General features: G+C 44.4%; 1 protein-coding gene across 4 annotated transcripts in view; it reads left to right on the plus strand.

The window, feature by feature from the left end:
- The window catches only part of SH2D4A (SH2 domain containing 4A), a 988,680-nt gene that overhangs the window by 75,996 nt on the left and 893,364 nt on the right, over positions 1-19,320 (plus strand). The window lies entirely within an intron of this gene.

A 19,320-nucleotide genomic window follows, 5' to 3' on the forward strand; every position in this document is an offset into this window, starting at 1 on the left:
ACCTCACATTTTTCCAGTGAAAACTGATGTGTTTTCCTGAAAGTGCCTAGCTGTTGATTTTGGGCTGTAGCTCAGCCGGCACTTAGAGAAACCTACCAAACCTGCACTTTTTTAAAAACTAGACACCTAGGGGAATCCAGGATGGGGTGACTTGTGGGGCTCTCACCGGGTTCTATCACCCAGACTCCTTTGCAAACTTCAAAATTAGGTTAAAAAACAAATTTTCCTCAAATTTCTGTGATGTAAAGTTCTGGAATCTGAGGGAAGCCACAACCTTCCTTCCACCCAGCATTCCCCCAAGTCTCCCAATACAAATGGTACCTCACTTGTGTGGGTAGGCCTAGTGCCTGCGACAGGCAGTGGCCCAAAACACAACATGGACACATCACCTTTTTCCAAAGAAAACTGACTTGTTTTTTGGAAAGTGCCTAGCTGTGGATTCTGGCCTGTAGCTCAGCCAGCACCTAGGGAAACCTCCCAAACCTATATATTTTTGGAAAGTAGACACCTAGGGGAATCCAGGATGGGGTGACGTGAGGCTCCGACTGGGTTCTGTCACCGAGAGGCCTTTGCAAACCTCACAATTGGGCAAAAAAAACACTTTTTTCCTCAAATTTCAGTGCTGCAAAGTTCTGGAATCTGAGGGGAGCCACAAACTTCCTTCCATCCAGCATTCCCCCAAGTTTCCAGTTAAAAATGGTACCTCACTTGTGTGGGTAGGCCTAGTGCTCGCAACATTAAATGCCACAAAACACAACTTGAACACATTACATTTTCCTAAAGAAAACAAACGCGTTTTTTGCAAAGTGCCTAGCTGTGGGTTTTGGCCTCAAGCTCAGCCAGCATCTAGGGGAACCTAGCAAACCTATATATTTTTTAAAACTAGACACCTAGGGGAGTACAGAATAGGGTGGCTTTTGAGGCTCTCACTAGGTTCTGTCACCCAGAATCCTTTGCAAACCTCAAAAGTTGGCTAAAAAACATTTGTTCTGCACATTTCGGTGATGGAAATTTCTAGAATCTGAGGGGAGCCGCAAACTTCCTTCCACCCAGCATTTCCCCAGGCCCCTCCGATAAAAATGTTACCTCACTTGTGTGGGTAGGCCATGTACCCGTGACAGGGAATGTGGCCTACCTTAGTTATCATTATAACTCACCTTAGTTATAACGATAACTAAGGTGAGTCTACTAATTAGTCCTGGGATCGGGAACCATTTAGGGAAACTTATCAAACCCAGACATTGCTGTAAAGTTGACATCAAGGGGAGTCCGGGAAGGTATCGCTTGTGAGGATTTCCCAAAGTTTTTCCCCCCAGAATGCCCTGCAGAGGTAAACCATTGAATAAAAACACAATATTCCCCTATTTTTCCCTGCACTTCTGTGACGTAAACCAGTGGTTCCCAACCTGTGGTCCGGGGACCCTGCGGGTACGTGAAGCCTCCTCAGGGGGTCCACAACTGCTTAGAAAATTAAATAATATTAACAGATTAGGTCTCCAGCTTTCAGTAATGACTCAGTCGGGGGACCCTGGATTCCAACAATAATTGAGTGGGGGTCCTCGGGTTCCAGTAATGATAAAGTGGGGGTCCACGGAAGTCAAAAGGTTGGGAGCCACTGACGTAAACCACCGGAATATGCAGGGATCCACAAACTGCTTACCACCCAGTGTTCCCCAACTTGTCCCGATAAAAAGGCTACCCCATTGGAGTGCCTAGGCTTACCTCCCATGACAGGAATGGATCACACAATGGTCAATGGTAGTCCTTCATGATGTTTACTGTTGACCCTGGGGTCTACTGGGGTTTCCTGGGCATGGATCGCATTTCAGGAGACAGTGAAAGTGTTCTTCCAGTAAAAGGTCAACAGTAAATATACCAAAGGGGACTGCGTCTGTCCAGTTGATTAGTAGTTGCTCCCCAATAAACTGGCCTCTCTGATTCATAGCTGGCATCTAATTTAGAAAAGAAGTAAAACCTGTCACAGTGGATTTCCTTTAAACCTACCACCTTTTCATGGCAACAAAGTCTCAGAGGAACTTTCACTCTGTTTAATATGATTTGGGGGTAGACAATTTCTGGCCAATATGGACTGTTCGCTGGGGTCATGCCCTTCCAGCGGAACAGAACACAAATTCTGTTTGCTGAGCAGGCATCTTATCTCTTTGTATAAGGTCTTGCAGCCTTTCTCCATACTCCTGCCCACAGTAATTTCGAGCATGTAGTCCTCTTATTTCACAGGCATACATGTTAGAAATTATTAATCCATATCCAATGAACACAAAGAATCCATCCTACTCAACTCAGTGGATTTGAATTCAAACCCAGACATGTTCATTCATATTTACAATAATTTCTACAGGGAGGAGGAATAAGAGAGCAGCACATGGTGCAGCCCGGAAAGAAGGGGAGATGGCGGGGTAGGCTGCCACAGAACCCTGTAGCTCAACCTACAACCCTACAGGCTTCATACATTTGTAGGGCCCAACTGTGTGTATCACAACTCTCATGTACTCAAGCATTCCCAGGCACGCTATGTACAGTTTGGGAATTTGGTGTAGCAGTTTTGCTGTACTAAACAGACTCACTCAGGGAGAGTAGGGAGTTAATCTCTTCCCTTGAGAGCATGTTAAAAGGCCTGCATTCTACTATCATCAATCAGCTGCCACAGTAGTGTTGTGGTTTAGTCATGGTGACAGTAGTCACTTATGTTAAAAGAAGTACCACTTTGGATACATCCCTCTCACCCAACATAGTATTTGCTGTGCTGACAAGTGAGAAACACAACATCTTTAAGATCATTTGTAAGGAAGGAGTCTTGTAACATGCACATGAAAACATACTTGGTCAATCAAAATCAGACATGGTGGGGCAGGCTGTTACAGTGACAATCTGCCAGGGATTTCGATCCTACTACTACTCTACGAAGAAGCTTCTGATTGTAGAGGAAGGTCCTTCCCTTACATGCTGTTTCTTGGAAGCTCCTGTTGGGTGACAACAGTAGCTAATCTCAGAACCCTGTGTCTGTAACACCACCCAAAAGTTGCATTGTACTCAAAACCCCTCCACTTAACACCCAGGGAATGGTAGGGAAAAGGCAAAATAACTATGGACCATATGTACTAAAGCTTTTTCCCATAGACACAGAATGGGTAAAATCCTTTGATACTTCTGGCCCTATCTGTGGGGGTCAGGTGACCACATTTTTGCTGAACGTGGAGTCCAAAGACTTCTGCATTTAGCAAACTCACATCATGTCCAACAGTCTAACCCTACAGGCTAAATATAAAAAAATCCTTATTTGTGAAAGACTTGCTTGTTGATCAAACATGGAGTAAAAGTGCGTGTTTTGTGCACTTTCTATCAGACATGGGTGCAATAGTAAGAGCCTAGTCATTCTTTAATATACAATTTCCTGCATTGAAATAAGACATTCAGCTACTGTGGGTGTAACAAAAAAAAAAGTATAACTTCACCGAAAAAAGAGACTTGACATGACAGGTCTTCAGCCTAGATCACTCCTTATGGAAAGGTGAGTCTAAAGTACAACTAATATCTTCAAGATGGAGTGGCGCATGAGAGCACAATGAACTTTCATGACAGTCAACTCTCTTACAACAACAAAGAAGCACAATGGACAAGATTTATGCTGGAGAAGGTAGTCCACAAAGGAATAGTCTGTGGTATTTGGGAGTCAGATATGCTGTGTCTCAGCAGACATCGGCATATAGATTTAAAAACTTATCATGGGCCCTCATCAAGTATTACTTATATATCGTAGGCACTGAGACTTACCAATATGCTGTAATTGTGCTGTAGCCTATAGATACATCTGTAATACATTAAGCAACGCTGCAGTCCAAGAAGAATTGCTGCACTGGACGAAAAATATGACTCAGTATCGAAGTACTACATAACCTGGGTATTAATAAGCACATTTAGTGGTGTTCACAAAACAGAGTGTACCGAAAAATACATTTTGACTGGTGTTTCTTTTAAACTGACACTTTGGAACACTCTGAGATTATAACTGATCATGTGAAAAATCTACTGAAGACAACGTTGGACTTTCTTTAAGAATGTCAAATGATAAATTAATATTCTATTATTTTTGTATTTGTTTTGCTTCCCACAACTCTTTGATTATTAGCATTAAATAGTTTGTCAGGAGGGCATCTGATTTTTAGTGAGTGGTAGTTGCTCAGGGCCAATAATACCTAAACAAATATTTTTTTGCTCTGTACCTCCAAAAATTAGAGAATCTCTTGCTGCCTCTGTTCAAGCGTGGTTGACAATCATATAAAGAATGCATGTTTTGATCATGTGTTCATTATCCTGTTTATCTATTTATCTATTCATTCACTTACAGATTATCTCATTTTGAAAATGTCTTTTGTTGACCTGTTTACATTAGGTTATTGTTTTTGCATCTGCTTGCTGTCTTTAAATTTGACAGATCTTAATTTTGACACTAATTTCAGACTAACAAATTATGGTATTTTTTGCCTGGAAATCAATTAGAAGAACAAAAATGAAACTCATACTCAATATCTTTCCATTACAGTCCATTTGCTTGTTCTATGATAGATTAAAATTCATACCTCAATTGTGATATCTCTAATTTCTGTATACGGTCCTTTCTTCTCATATCAGATTACACTTAACCATAAACACTTTTAATTATTATTAACACTCTTTGAAGGCTTGCTTCAATACAACCTCTTAGCTGTTGTGACAAATTGGGTTGTTGGTTGACTGGGGTGTGAGCACTGGTCAAGCAACAGCCACAATCCCCTGCATGGTGAAACACAAAGAATCACTAATTTAACCTGTGCTTAACCCTGGGTAGCTTTGCACAAAAGCCAGTCAGGCTAAACTTAGAGGCAATGTCTCTAGTATTTATGCAGCACACAAACAGTAACACAGTGAAAACACAATACAAGGAAAATCCCAGACCACTTTAGAAAAATAGAGAAAAATGTAATAAATTATTTGACACCAAAACCGTCAAAACCCAATTAGAGGAACCACAGTTATGAATTTTTAAAGTTGAAAGTTCAAAATAGCAAGCCCTCAGTTTTAGAAAATGGCCACCTAAGTACCTTTAGCACCACAACCATGGGTCCAGGGGTAGATGGAGATCTCTTGGGGGTTGAAGACTCTCTCAGGCTGGTTCCAAGTGCGGGTTCAAGATGATAGGAGCCTGTTATATCTCTGTGGCTGTGAACAGCAGACCAGCTAAAATACCCCTTGGGGTCACTTCTGAAGTCCTGGGTGTAGGTGAAGATGCAGAGCTGCACAGCAAGTCTGGCCTTTGAAGGTTCAAGGCAGGCTCCAGACAGAAAAGGTACACAAGCCGTCTGGTAGAAAGTACAGCAGGTCACAGCAGCAGGCCTCTGAGAGTCCTTCCACAGGTCCATTGTGAACTGAAGAGTGAGTTTGAGATCCCTATTTGTATACCCTAGTGCCCTGCTCCTTGAAGCTGGGAAGATTTACCAGAAGGATTCTTTGAAGTTCCAGGAGTTTTCTGCCTCCCCCTGCCCTGGCTCCTAGCTAGCTGCACTGACAATACAGGGTTGTTAAGCATATTGTGTGGTGGCAGAGCATAGTCTATTCAAGTGCAAGTGTGGCTGTTCTTGTTCTTAGCTCTGGCTCTCCCCATCACGTCAGTTAATAACCCATTCTGGCTTTGCTAATCCCCTATTGGGTGACTGTCTAGGTGAATTCACAAAGTCGCAACTATCAGTTATGCCCAGTCATGTGACCTAAGGCAAGCTACCGGGAGAGGCGGAAAGGACAGGAAAATGCCAACTTTCTAAAAGTGGCATTTTCAAACTTGTAATGATAAATCTGACTTTAGCATTAGGGCGGGTTTATCCTTCCAAGTTCCAAGATACCAAACATGATATATTTACTGCTTCTGGTCTAGGAATTACAGCTTATTAAATATAATAGGGAATCCACTATGTTATCCTATGGGAGGGGTAGGGCTCACAGTAATGAAAAAACAAATGCAGGAGTTCTTCACTATTAGGACATGTAAAATTAATAGTACATGACCTACTTTTTAATTACACAGCATCCTACACTATCATGCTACCTGAGGCCTATCTTATGGGTGACATATGTAATAAAAGGGAGTTTAAGGCTTGGCAAGGGTTTTTAAATGCCAAGTGGGCATGGCAATGGAACACTGCCTCCAGGCTGTACTGGCAGGCCTGGGACAAGGTTTAAGGTGCTACTTACGTGGGTGGCATAATAAGTGTTGCAGGCCCACTGGTAGCATTTAATTTACAGGCCCTGGGTATATGGTATACAACTCTACAAGTGACTTACATTGAAATTAAATAGGTATATGCCAATCAAACCATGTTTTAGAGAGATAGCACAAACACTTTAGCACTGGTTAGCAGTGGTAAAGTGCAGAGAGTCCTAAGGCCAACAAGCAAAAATTCTGCAAAACGTAAGAGGAAGAAAGCAAAAATTTTGGGGGTGACTCTGCATAGAGGGCCTTTTCCAACATAAAACCCCTCCAACCTAGAGAAAGGGTAGACTAATCAATACCTTGATGGACTTCCCTTATTAGGTGACAGAACGTGGACAATGGCCCTCTACTGCAGGGGCAATTGTCAGTTCTACGCCTCCCTGAATTCGGTTGGATCTCTTTGTCTACACTCTCCAGAGAAACTCAACTAACCTACGGAGAACACTTCTCCTCACCAGTGGACCCCATCTGTACAACACATAACCTTAACTTACTCACAGATGCAACTTGAGGCTACTAGCAGCTGTCAGTGTTAAGAGCCTGGCCCCAGTCTTCCCTGTGGTCTCTGACCTCTGAAGTTTCTTAGAATGCAGGGCATTATCCCCAGGTGTTAGGCACCCTTTGTTCACTATAACTCCCACCAGTTCAGGGGTGGTAACCTGAGACTGGTCACTCAGCAGAGGATCTGTACCCTGAGACTGAACACGAGTCAGGGGTAAGTCCTCCCCCACCCCTCAATCTGGGCTTCTTTAACCTCCATTTGGGAATGGTATGTCCAGATGTCTGAGCTTTCAGGGTGCCCTGGACCAGACTAGGTCATGTTTTATCTCCTGCCCCTGGTGACTCCCAGTGGGTGGTTTCTTTGGACAGACAGTCCCCCTGCCTGTGCCCTAGTTGAAAACCATCAAAGCAGCAGGGGTTGAATGGGATGCCCTAGACCACTTCCCACATAAACCTCCCTCCTTCTTAGAAGAGACATGGGAACCCTTTCCTTCACACTTACCCTGAGATTTGTCTGGGTCTCCCTTGACCTCCCCCTCCCTCTGCTGGGGGGTACCTGAGCCATCGTTCTTGGAGTCACTTCCAGGTACATTTTTGGACACTCTGGTGCTAACCCAGAGGTCCGCCTCCTCAGCAAGCTTCCTTGGGTCAGCAGGCTTGCTATCTACCAGGTGTTAGCACAGCTCTGTTAAACAGGTACTGAGCATGTGCCTCCTTAAAATTAGATTGTGCAGCCCATTAAAATCATCTACCTTGATGCTCCTTACCCAGCCCTTCAGTGCCTTGCTGGCATAATCTGTGAAGTCCACCCAAGACTGGTTTTGGAGTTTGTGGCTGTCTCTGTACCTTTGCCTGTATTTATCAGGGGTCAACCTACATTTGGAAAGAAGAATGCCCTTCATGGGGGTATACTGGGTCTGGTCCTCTACCTCTAGTGTCATGAGTGTGTCCCTCCCCACTGTGTCATATACCTCCACAAGCTACCCCTGAGTAATCCTCTGGAACATTATGTACCCTTAGGGCTACCTGATAGGATGAAAACCATTTATCCATATCACCCCCCACCACATATTTAGGCACCACATCCTTGGGTATGTGGACTCTCGCCTCTCCAATAGACAGTGATGATTCACTGCCACTATTGCTGCTAGACTCCACTTGATTGCCTTTACTGTCCAGCACCCTAAAACTCAGTTCATGGGCCAACATGAGTTCCCCTCTTCCATGCTCAGTCTTTTTCTTCTCAGTCTCCTCCATGGCCAGCCTTTTCTTTTCTAAAGCTTGTTTTCTTTGCTCTGTCACTAACTGCAGTTTGGAAAATTGTAACCTAGGTTTCCTCTCATCTCTTTTGTACTGCAGCACCTCTCGGGTCAGGCCTTTAGAGGTTGCACTGCTCCTTGCCCTGGCGGGGGGGGCATCTTTCCTCGCAGGCTGGTGGCCCCCTGTCCCACAAGCAGTTCCAGATTCTCCACTGGATTCTGGTCCAGCTCATCATTGTTCTCTGTCTCCACATCATTCTCCTCTGTAGTCTCATTATCTGCATCTGTAGATTCCCACCTGGCCCTCAGTGCCTTTTGCAGCACAACCTTTTTGGTGAAGCCTCCGGTAGAGGCCTTAAACCCTTTGCAAAAATCCTTGAGTTGTTGTACTGTGTATTTCTCAATTTCTCCTTAAGCTCACTATCCACTAGGTGTTGGCACAGCTCTGTAAAGAAAATTGTTGAACATGCACTCTCTGGCAATCAAATTGTAAAAAATCTAGTGCCTTGCAAATGTGATCCACAAAATCCATCCAGGAATGTTATGGCAGCTTCTGGCTGTCCCTAAACCTTTGCCTATGTTTCTCAGGGGTGAACCCATACTTCCTGACAAGGATGTCCTTCGTGAGGGAACACCTCATCCTGTCTTCTTGTCTTCTTCCTAAAGCCAACAGTGCATACCTCACTTCACTGAAATGTACCTTCAGAGATTTGCTCCCCCAATCCTCCTCAGGGACCCTGTGCAGTACCAAGGCAACCTTATAGGCCTCAAACAACTTGTCAATAAAATACCCCACTACAAAATTAGACACCGTGCCTTTGGGAATGTGGACCCTCCTGTCCCCACTGGGCACTTGGGTATCACTGCCACTATTGCTGCTAGACTCTAAGGCTTGTTTTAAAATCCAGCTCTTTCAGACTCACTTCATGAGCCAATCTCAATTGTCTTTCAGTGAAGACCCCCTCAGCCTCATCTTTCTCTTTGGCTAGTCCAAAGTTTGCCTCTGCCCTCCTCTCCTCCAATGCCCTCTGGGTATTTAGCCTTCTCTCTAGTCCTCCTGTCAGCAGCCTTTTCTGCAGCTGCCCTAGCAGCAGCCTGCTCCTTGGCTGCTTCCATTTTCAGCTTGCATAGCTGGTGTCTGAACTCCCTTTCATCCTTCCTGTCCTCCATTTCTTGGGGACCGGTTGCAGAAAGAAATGCTGCTGCCTGCTCTGGATCTAACAGGGTAACTCACTCTTGTGGGTCCTTCCTTTTCCTCTGGGATCATAGTCTGTAGGTTTCCTTTCTCCTTCCCCTCACTCTCCTCCTCGTGCTCGTCCGTCTCTTAACTCCCCGCTTTGGCTTGTAACTGGTGGGCCTCCTCTCAGGCCTTGATGGCCTTCTGGAGCTCCTGCTTCTTGGAGCTCTTGGTTGCTGGAAGTCCTAGCTCCCTGCAAAATCTGTTGAGCTCAACCATAGGGTAGCTCTCCATGTTGTGTAGCTCAGACTCCATGCTTGCAGGTAGAGTCACAGGTGCACAAAGTCAGGTGGAATGGAAGTGAATTTGGAAAAAGCAAAAGAGACCAATCAAGGAGAATTTAAAAATAGGTTGCCTCTGATGTCAGATTATTCACTTGGGATTTTACAGTTACCCAGAATAATTTAGTGGCACTGCACAAACGTAAGTATCCTGCTGCTGAAATGAATGTAAGAAATTGAGTTTTTTGATTGAGGGGGTGAAAATCCTACTCAAGCAATAACCACAATCCTTGTCAGAGTGAACCACAAAAGTCTCTAAATTAAGATGTTCTTAACCCTTTGGTAGTTTGGCACAAAAGCAGTCAGGCTTAACTCAGAGGTGTTAAACTACACAAGAAAAGTCCCACATCAGTTTAGAAAAATAGAGTAATTTTTTTTTTTAAGGAAATCATTTTTATTGAGTTTTCAAGAAGATTAACAGATTTTCATCACGTGACATGAAATTATTGAATATGCAGGAATTGGCAGGAAACAGATCAACAGTTCTCCAATGGTCGGTAGTGAACAAAATGCAATGCAAGTGTTTATAAAAAAAAAAAGCAAGTGACAGTGGAGGAGTAATGAATGCACCCTAATGGGGAAGAGAACAATCACAAGGCAAAATCATGGCTTGACTGTTACATCAAATAGAATAAAAGAAACAGGGGGAGGTGACAGCAGAGGCTGTGGTGGCAGGCTGCAGTGGCAGTCCGAAATGGGTGGAAAGTGACTTGAGTGGGACCTGCACGGTGAGGCAGGCATTAAAAGGTAAACTACAGTGTTGTGTATTACATGTGAATGGAGGGCAAGGGGTATTGGCGGTGTCAAGGGGGAAGGTGGGCAAGGACCTATAAGCCTAAGGAGGAAGGTTGTTGTTCTTTGTGAGTTGTAAGAATTGTGCCAGTACAGTCTCCCAGTAGGGAGATATGAGTTGCTTGCGTAGGTGTCGCACCTCCTCATAATAGAGGGTGGTCTTCCTCTGCTGTCGCCAATTTACGCATTGCGCCATATAAGGCTTCCAATGTCGGGGGGTGTGGGAGAGCTCCACTGTAGGGGGGGTGTGTATTTTACAAGTAGAAGTGCTAAAGAAGCGAAAGGGGTGCAAGCCTTGTATTGAGTCTTACAGTAGCGTTGTAGGGTCGGGCATGACCATAACATGTGTAGGAGGTCTGCGTAGAGCATCCGGCAGCGGGGGCAACTCTCATGGGCACCAGGGAAATAGCGGTTTATTTGAGCCAGGTTGAGCTGTGTCCTGTGTAATACGAAAAATGTTATGTTTTTGAAATGGGAGTCACGACAAATCTGTTGAGGGAATTCTACGGGCTGCATCTACTCCTTGTCATTTAATACCCTCCTGTTGTCTTCTTCTCATTCTTGATGAAGGGAATCTAGGGGACCAACGACAGGTCTCTGATGGCTTTATATGAGCCAGGTGATTAAGTGCCGGCCTCCTCTCATTACAAGGGTGGTCTGTACGATAGGATGGGTGGTGAGTTTTGCATCTGTGGTATTTCAAAGGATGTGGCATGTGTGGGTTAACTGTCTGTAAAGAAGGAACTGGCCCAATGGAAGGTTATAGTCAGACAGTAATTGATCAAATGAGAATAGGTGGCAGTCCACAAGCAGGTCACCTATGATGTGAATTGGCTCAGCTGTCCAAGACGTTAATTCTCGGTGCATGTAGGCGCCAGGGAAGCATCAGAGATCTTCTAGGGGGAAAGCTGGGGCATACGCCAGGGCACCCTTTGCTAAATGAAATGTGCAGGATAGGCATGTTTGGGCCACTGACATCTGTAGTGTGTGTATTGGGGGGGGGTGGATTTTGGGAGTAGGAAGCTGCGTACTTGAGATGGAAGGAGGGTTTCCTCCTCGTCCCTTGTCTCGCCCATAAACCTCCTGGTGGTCCATCGTGAGAGCCGTTGCAGCTGAGCTGCAAGATAGTAGTCTTCGAACGAGGGAATACTCAGCCCTCTGCGATCTTTTGGTAGTTGCAGTTTCAGGAGGGCAACTCTGTGTCGCACACGCCACCCCATATAAGAATGGCCAATAAGGTATTCAATTTTTTAAAGAACGGACGCAGTGGGACTACAGGAGAATTGGCAAAATAATAGCATATGTGTGGCTGGAGAACCATTTTAGCTAGGACCATCCGACCAATAGGGGCAAAGGGGAGCGATTGCCAGAATTGGATTTGTGCCCTGATACCGGGCATTGCTGCACGGAGGTTGCCTTCGTAGAGGTCAAGTGGGGTGTGATATAAACAGAGCCTCAGGTAGCTGAGTGCCTCTCCCTGCCAGCAAAGAGGTGCGTCGCCCAGGTACATAGGTAGTTAAAGTTGGGCCAGGCTGAGGGAGTATAAGGCTGATTTTTCCCAGTACACTTGCAGTCCTGTCACTGCAGTAAACTCTTTTAGAGTGGTTTGTGTCAGGAAGTGATCCAAGGTGATGTCCTGGAGATATATCAATAGGTTGTTGGCATACAGCCACACGGAGTGGGTCCTGTCCGCCAGAGGTATGCCCCAGTCGTAGCCCTCAGTCAGCAAACGAATGGCCAGAGGCTCCATTACGAGAGCAAAAAGCAAAGGTGAAAGGGAGCTTCCTTGACTGGTCCCCCTGCAAACTGGAAATGTGACAGAAACCAAGAGGCTCAGTTGCACCCTGGAAGTGGGGTTGGTGTAAAGTAATTTGGAATAGGCTAATAGTCTTGGGCCCACCCCACGCAGTCTTGGACATGGAAGATGCTACAGATATTTTGGGATGTGCTACATCCAGGAACAAACCCATTTTGGTCCATATGAACCAATTCCAGGAAAACACAGGCATAACGGTCAGCAAGGATTTTCCCCATTGTTCTGTAACCTGCGCCCAAAATTGCTATTAGTTAGTATGGCGATAATTGTGTGGGTTCTGTGCATGATTTGCAAAGGGAGACCCAGAGGAATTTCTGCATGGAGGGCAGAATTTTCTCCACTGTCAGGGCAGCCTCATACATCGCGGCCAAGGGGTCGGTGTGCAGAAGGGTTGAGAAGGTGCTATAATATTCCAGGGGCAGGCAGTCTAGCCCAGGCGCCTTGTTACGAGTGAGGTCACAGATCGTCTGAGCTACCTCTTTTGCGGTTATTTTGGCATCTAGGGTTTGGTTGGCAGTGTTAGGAATCCAGGGCATCACAATTCCATTGAAGAAGCTGAGCAAATGCTCCTCAGAAGGGCTACACCGGGTGCTATAGATCATTGAGTAGTAGTTATAGAAGGGCTGTAGTATCTCTTTCTGCTCGTGGATCGGTATGCCGCTCTGTAATTTAATCTCAGTGGTAGGGGCAAGTGTGCAATCTTGCTATATCAGGCGTGTTAGACTTGACATGCCTTAGGATGGTCACCCCTAACTTTTTGTCTGCCTCCCTCCACTTTTTGGACTCTGTTTTTGCTGGCTTTTAGACTCTGCACACTTTACCATTGCTAACCAATGCTAAAGTGCATATGCTCTCTCCCTTTAAACATGGTAACTTTGGATCATACCCAATTGGTCTATTTAATATACTTATAAGTACCTAGTAATGTGCACTGTATGTGCCTAGGGCCTGTACATTAAATGCTACTAGTGGGCCTGCAGCACTGGTTGTGCCACCCACTCACGTAGCCCCTTTACCTTGTCTCAGGCCTGCCATTGCAAGGCCTGTGAGTGCAGTTTCACTGCCACTTCGACTTGGCATTTAAAAGTACTTGCCAAACCTAAAGCTCCCCTTTTTCTACACATAAGTCACCTCTAATGTGTGCCCTAGGTAACCCCTAGAGCAGGGTGCTATGTGGGTAAAAGGCAGGATATGTACCTGTGTAGTTTACATGTCCTGGTAGTGTAAAACTCCTAAATTCGTTTTTACACTACTGTGAGGCCTGCTCCCTTTATAGGCTAACATTGGGGCTGCCCTCATACATTGGTGAAGTGGCAGCTGCTGATCTGAAGGGAGTAGGAAGGTCATATTTAGTATGGCCAGAATGGTAATACAAAATCCTGCTGACTGGTGAAGTTGGATTTAATATTACTATTTTAGAAATGCCACTTTTAGAAAGTGAGCATTTCTCTGCACTTAAATCTTTCTGTGCCTTACAATCCACGTCTGGCTAGGTTTAGTTGACAGCTCCTTGTGCATTCCCTCAGACACACCCCAAACACAGGGTACTCAGCCTCACTTGCATACATCTGCATTTTGAATGGGTCTTCCTGGGCTGGGAGGGTGGAGGGCCTGCTCTGACACAAAGGACTGCCACACCCCCTACTGGGACCCTGGCAGACAGGATTGAACTGAAAGAGGACCTGGTGCACTTCTAAACCACTCTTTGAAGTCTCCCCCACTTCAAAGGCACATTTGGGTATAAAACAGGGCCTCTGCCCTACCACCTCAGACACTTGCTGGAGAAGAAACCTGAAACAGAACCTGCATCCTGCCAAGAAGAACTGCCTGGCTGCTCAAAGGACTCACCTGTCCGTTTCTACAAAGGACTGCTGCCATGCTGTTGGCCTGCTGCCTTGCTGAACTCTTGTCTGGCTGCCAAAGTGCTCTCCAAGGGCTTGGATAGAGCTTGCCTCCTGTTACCTGAAGTCTCAGGACCAAAAAGACTTCTCTTTTTCATTTGGACTCCTCGTGCGCTGAAACATTCGATGCACAGCTTGCTCCGCGGTGAGAAAATCGCTGCACGCCGACGCTGCCCGACGCTACGCCTACGGGGCGACCGGAAATTCGACGCACGGCCTCGCATGGACAACGCTACCTGGCTTCCAGAGAGGAAATCGACGCGACGCCTGCTGTGAGAAAGAAAATTCCACGCACAGCCTCCTGGAACGACGCGCAGCCGGATAACAAGCCGAGGAATCCACGCACAGACCCAGGGACATCTGGTAATCCCGCGAACCATAGAAGGAGTCGGCCCGTGTGCCGGAAAACAACGCACGTCTTCACTGAGTGAAAAATAACAACGCAAGTCCGTGTGTGAAGGGGCGAAACCGACGCACACACCATTTTTCCACGCATCTCCTCCTCTGCTAAGATTTTCCACTCCAAACCAGGTACTTTGTGCTTCAAAGAGACTTTGTTTGCTTTATAAAGACTTAAGACACTTTATATCACTTTTCAGTGATATTCCTACAAATTCTTATTGCATTTTTTATTGTGTTGATCTACAAATATCCAGATAAATATTCTATATTTTTCTAAACACTGTGTGGTGTATTTTTGTGGTGCTATATGGTGTTATTGTATGATTTATTGCACAAATACTTTACACATTGCCTTCTAAGTTAAGCCTGACTGCTCGTGCCAAGCTACCAGAGGGTGGGCACAGGATAATTTGGATTGTGTGTGACTTACCCTGACTAGAGTGAGGGTTCTTGCTTGGACAGAGGGTAACCTGACTGCCAACCAAAAAACCCATTTCTAACAAGGCGTCTGGATGTGTCACCTTCCATGTGAACTCTCCCTGCATGAGCAAAAAGTTGAAACGATGGAGGCATTCCAATCGCTCAGTGTAGGATGTTTTGGCTGCTGTTAATTTTGGGACCAATGCAGGTTCGCGGTCCATAGCATTCCCTATGTCGGCAAGTTGCCACTCAGCTTTCCCTATTGAGCATTCACCAAACGCCTACTATCTGCTGAAAACACTCGTCTCAAGGACTACTTAGAGGCATCCCGCTTGCGAATTCTAGTGGATTCTGTGTTATGATTTTCATTGAAATAGAGACGAATATGGGAGGCCTGCACATTGCGGAAGACTGGGTCTTCCAAGCAGTCGCGCTGGAGGCACCAAAATGGGGTTGGCATTCTAGGGGTCGTCCATCGTAGGTCAATGGATTGTGCATCATGGTCAGAAACAATGTGACCCAAGTAGTCAGAGTGTCATATCTGAGGTAATAACGAAGCTGAGCAAAGGGAGCGATCTAGGTGTATATGTAATTTGTGAGGCGCTGAGTAAAAGAAGTACAGTTTAGCTGTGAGATCGCCATGCACCTAGTAAATACCTGTGGTTCAGCCAGTCCCGGATGCGCGCTGCTTGTGCATGTAGGGGTGAATGGGGTGGTACCTATTGAGAATGAGATCCAATAGTACCAACCAAGAGTCCAGGGAAGTATGGTTCTCTGAGCCAGCACTGCACATAGTGCATTCCAAAAGCACCTCTAATCCGTATTTGGTTTGTATATGCTATCAAGGTGTAGGGGTCAGCCATCTAGGCAACTCTCCAGAAGTACAAAGCGTCCCTCCTTGTCTGTAATGGAGTCTAGGTCCATACTGAAGAGGCGGTTCAGAAGATCAAATATTTATATCTTTTACCAGTCTTCAAAGTGGGGGTGACATCCTGGCCACCCCCACATCTGGTTTTGGACATTTCTTCCCTTCCGCTGCCAGGGCTCCATGTAGTCTGAGGGACAAAAGATTGGTGTAAGGTCCCTTAATGTGAGTGCTAGAGGCAGCCCTTTGAAATGTAATTGTGACAGGGAGCAGCTTCACCCCACCCATTCTGGCAGGATAGTCTAGCTTGCTAACACCTAGTCCCCCTTTTTCTCACTGTCTGAGAGGAATACACAAAGGCCAACAGCTAAGATATTCACAGACATGAGACCTAGGACACGGTTAGTAGGCACCAAATGGTTTGAACAAGAAAATTCCAACTTTCCAACAGTGGCATTTTCAGAACTGTGACTTAAAATCCAACTTTACCATTAAAGAGGATTTTAAATTACAATTAATTTGAGTTGAAACTTGGAATAGCTATGTGTTCCAAATCACAAATTAGCACTTACTAAATGTAGTAAGGTAACCCAATGTTGATCATTAGGAGAGATAGACCTTACTGTATTTAAAATTGAATTTAGGAGTTTTGTACTACCAGGACATGTAAAACTTAAAAATACATCCTACTTTTTAAATTCAATGCACCCTGCCTTGTGGGTTGTTTAGGGTCTACCTTGGTGTGACATATTTGTTTTAAAAAGGTTTAGGCCTGGGAAAAGGCTTTATTTTGCCTGATCGATTTGGTAGTTTAAATCTGCACTACAGGCTGTGGTGGCAGGTCTGAGACATGTTTTAAAGAGCTACTTAAGAGGGTGGCACGAGTGCTGCAGGTCCACTAGTAGCATCTAATTTATAGGTCCTGGGTACATGTAGTACCATATACCGGGGACTTAAAGTAAATTAAATATACCATTCAGTTGTACACCAATTGTACCATGTTTTAATGAAATAGTACAAGCACTTTATCATTGATTAGCATTGGTAAAGGGTACAGAGACCTAATGTCAACAAAAACAAAATTTAGAAAACAGGAGGAGTTAAAGCAAAAGGTCTGGTAGAAGACCACACCAAGGATGACAGGCCTAATGAGCCTGTTGCTGCAAATGCTATCAATTTATGTTGATGAGGTCCTTAAGGCACTTATTAAACAGTGCCCATCTTACTTCGAAGAGACAGGTACATTTGTGTGCCAATTATAAGACGTGAATTTGGAGAGTGAAAATGTAATTTTCTTTATCATGGGAATAGTAAGCGCATACAACTGGACATGTATGATAAACTGACAGGGATGATAAATAGAGAAACCTTAATAAAGAAATAAGAAGCACAAACAGATAGAATAACATTTACTACACCTTTCTTGGCAGCACCTACATTTATCAAATGGACCTCAATTAATATTGAGAGTTTATGAATTATGAGATAGTTAAAGCTAGAGTTATGAATAAGTCAATGTTTTTTTGTGCCAGATGACAAAAATTGAGCAGTTGAGACATATTCCTCCAAACTGAAAGAAATAGTGAAGGCGACCACCATTAGCTGATCAGAAGGACAGAAACTGGCACTTAACTGTGTTTCTATAGTGCAATAAAGGGCAACATAAGCAATTATCCTCATATGGTCAAAGGAATTAAATTATATATATAAAGGAAGTAACAGGACGTGAATATATATATATATATATATAGATATAATTACTTAAAAAAAACAAAGGTTACAGGAACGTTGTAATTAGGTTCTGAATTTACAAGCAAAAAACAGAAATTCAGCAGGTATAGTTAGTTATTTCAAGTAACTTTAACTCACGCCCTAAGGTAATTATAGCTGGCTGCAGCCAGGCCCTGCACCCAAACCCCCTATAACAATGAACCCCATTCCACACACAGCCTTTGGCTGTGCATGGCAGAGGTTGGCCGCAGGGCCTGGCCGCAGGGCCAATCCCTGCAGCCAACCCCCTATAGCCACCCATCCCTGCGCCATGCACTGTCTTTGGCCATGAGCAGTCCGGGTTGGCCACAGGGTCTGGCCTGTGACCATGCCATGCAGCCAACCCTCTATAATCACCCAACTCCATGCCACACAGGACCTTTGGCCATGCACTGCAGGGTTTGGCTGCAGGGCCTGTGGCCAACCCCCTATAACCACCCAGAGAGTTTTTTCTAGACTTTGCTGAATTATATACTTAGAATGAGATATTTTAGGACAAATTGAAAAGAAAAATGTATTTGTCAAGTAAAAAGAGTGTGATTACATTTCAGTATATATCTTAAATATTTGAAATTGAGGAGTAAGTAAAGCTGGAATGTGACTACTGACACACATAGACTGGAACCCTCCACCTTCAAGGTGAGGCCCTGAGACTTTAACCTCTAGGCAGCGGGTGACTCTTTACTGTGCAGTTTCCAGACATACATATGGCGTTCAACCTAAAGATTTTGATGGCAGAAAGAAGTAAATGTTTGATCATTAGGAATGTTTAAGAGTCAAAACACTAGTAAATAAACAGACACACTGCATGAGATACCACGATTTGGACCTTCAACCCACTGAGTGACAGTCCAATAACTTTACCAGTAGGCCAGAAGTGACTCTGTTTTTTTTATTTTCAAAACATAACTATAATGTTTGAACCAAACAGCTTACTAGTGTGACACTTTTACGTTATTGTATGGAGAGACCATTGCAATAACAATCTCTCTCTCTCCCTTTCATCCCCTTATGGGATGGGGGGGGGGGGGGGGGGGGGGGGGAGAGAGAGAGAGAGAGAGAGAGAGAGAGAGAGAGAGAGAGAGAGAGAGAGAGAGAGAGAGAGAGAGAGAGAGAGAGAGAGAGAGAGAGAGAGAGAGAGAGAGAGAGAGAGAGAGAGAGAGAGAGAGAGAGAGAATATCTTTTATAACATCATTGATAATATCACTGTAACACTTGCTGTAAAATAATTAATAAAAAAACTGTGAGCATAACTATAACATCCCTGTGACCTTTAAGTGTGTGTGTATATATATATATATATAATCTATAGCACTATTTTGTATAGCACTATTTTGTATTTGGTATGCATTTTCGGATGCCCTTGTGGTCTTTTTTTTAAAAGATTTTCTTGATTTATCATTCGCTTTTACAACATTGATGCAACACAGTGGTGGCATCGTATTACACCACTAAGAAGACCAAAACAGCAAAGTCAGAACATCAGTATGACAACAGAAATGCAAGAACACTCAATGTTTAAGAACAAATTTTGTATCTACTATGCATTTTCAGATGCCCTTGTGGTCTTTTTTTAAAGGATTGTATTGATTTATCATTTGTAAACATGAAACACAGTAAAAGGATGCAACAACTATTCAGCAAAGTATGAGAGATCACCTGTAAATAAATGAATTATAGTGAACATTTTAGATGAATTAAGTGTGTGGCTTTTGTAAATGTGAAACCTGTTGAGGTACAGAGATCAAGAATCTCCCAAGGTAGCAACGCAACTTGTTCCTCCTCAGAAATGAAAACTCTGTCAAGCCACAAGA

This window comes from Pleurodeles waltl, chromosome 1_2 (genome assembly GCF_031143425.1).
Source record: "Pleurodeles waltl isolate 20211129_DDA chromosome 1_2, aPleWal1.hap1.20221129, whole genome shotgun sequence".
NCBI classification, from domain to species: domain Eukaryota; kingdom Metazoa; phylum Chordata; class Amphibia; order Caudata; family Salamandridae; genus Pleurodeles; species Pleurodeles waltl.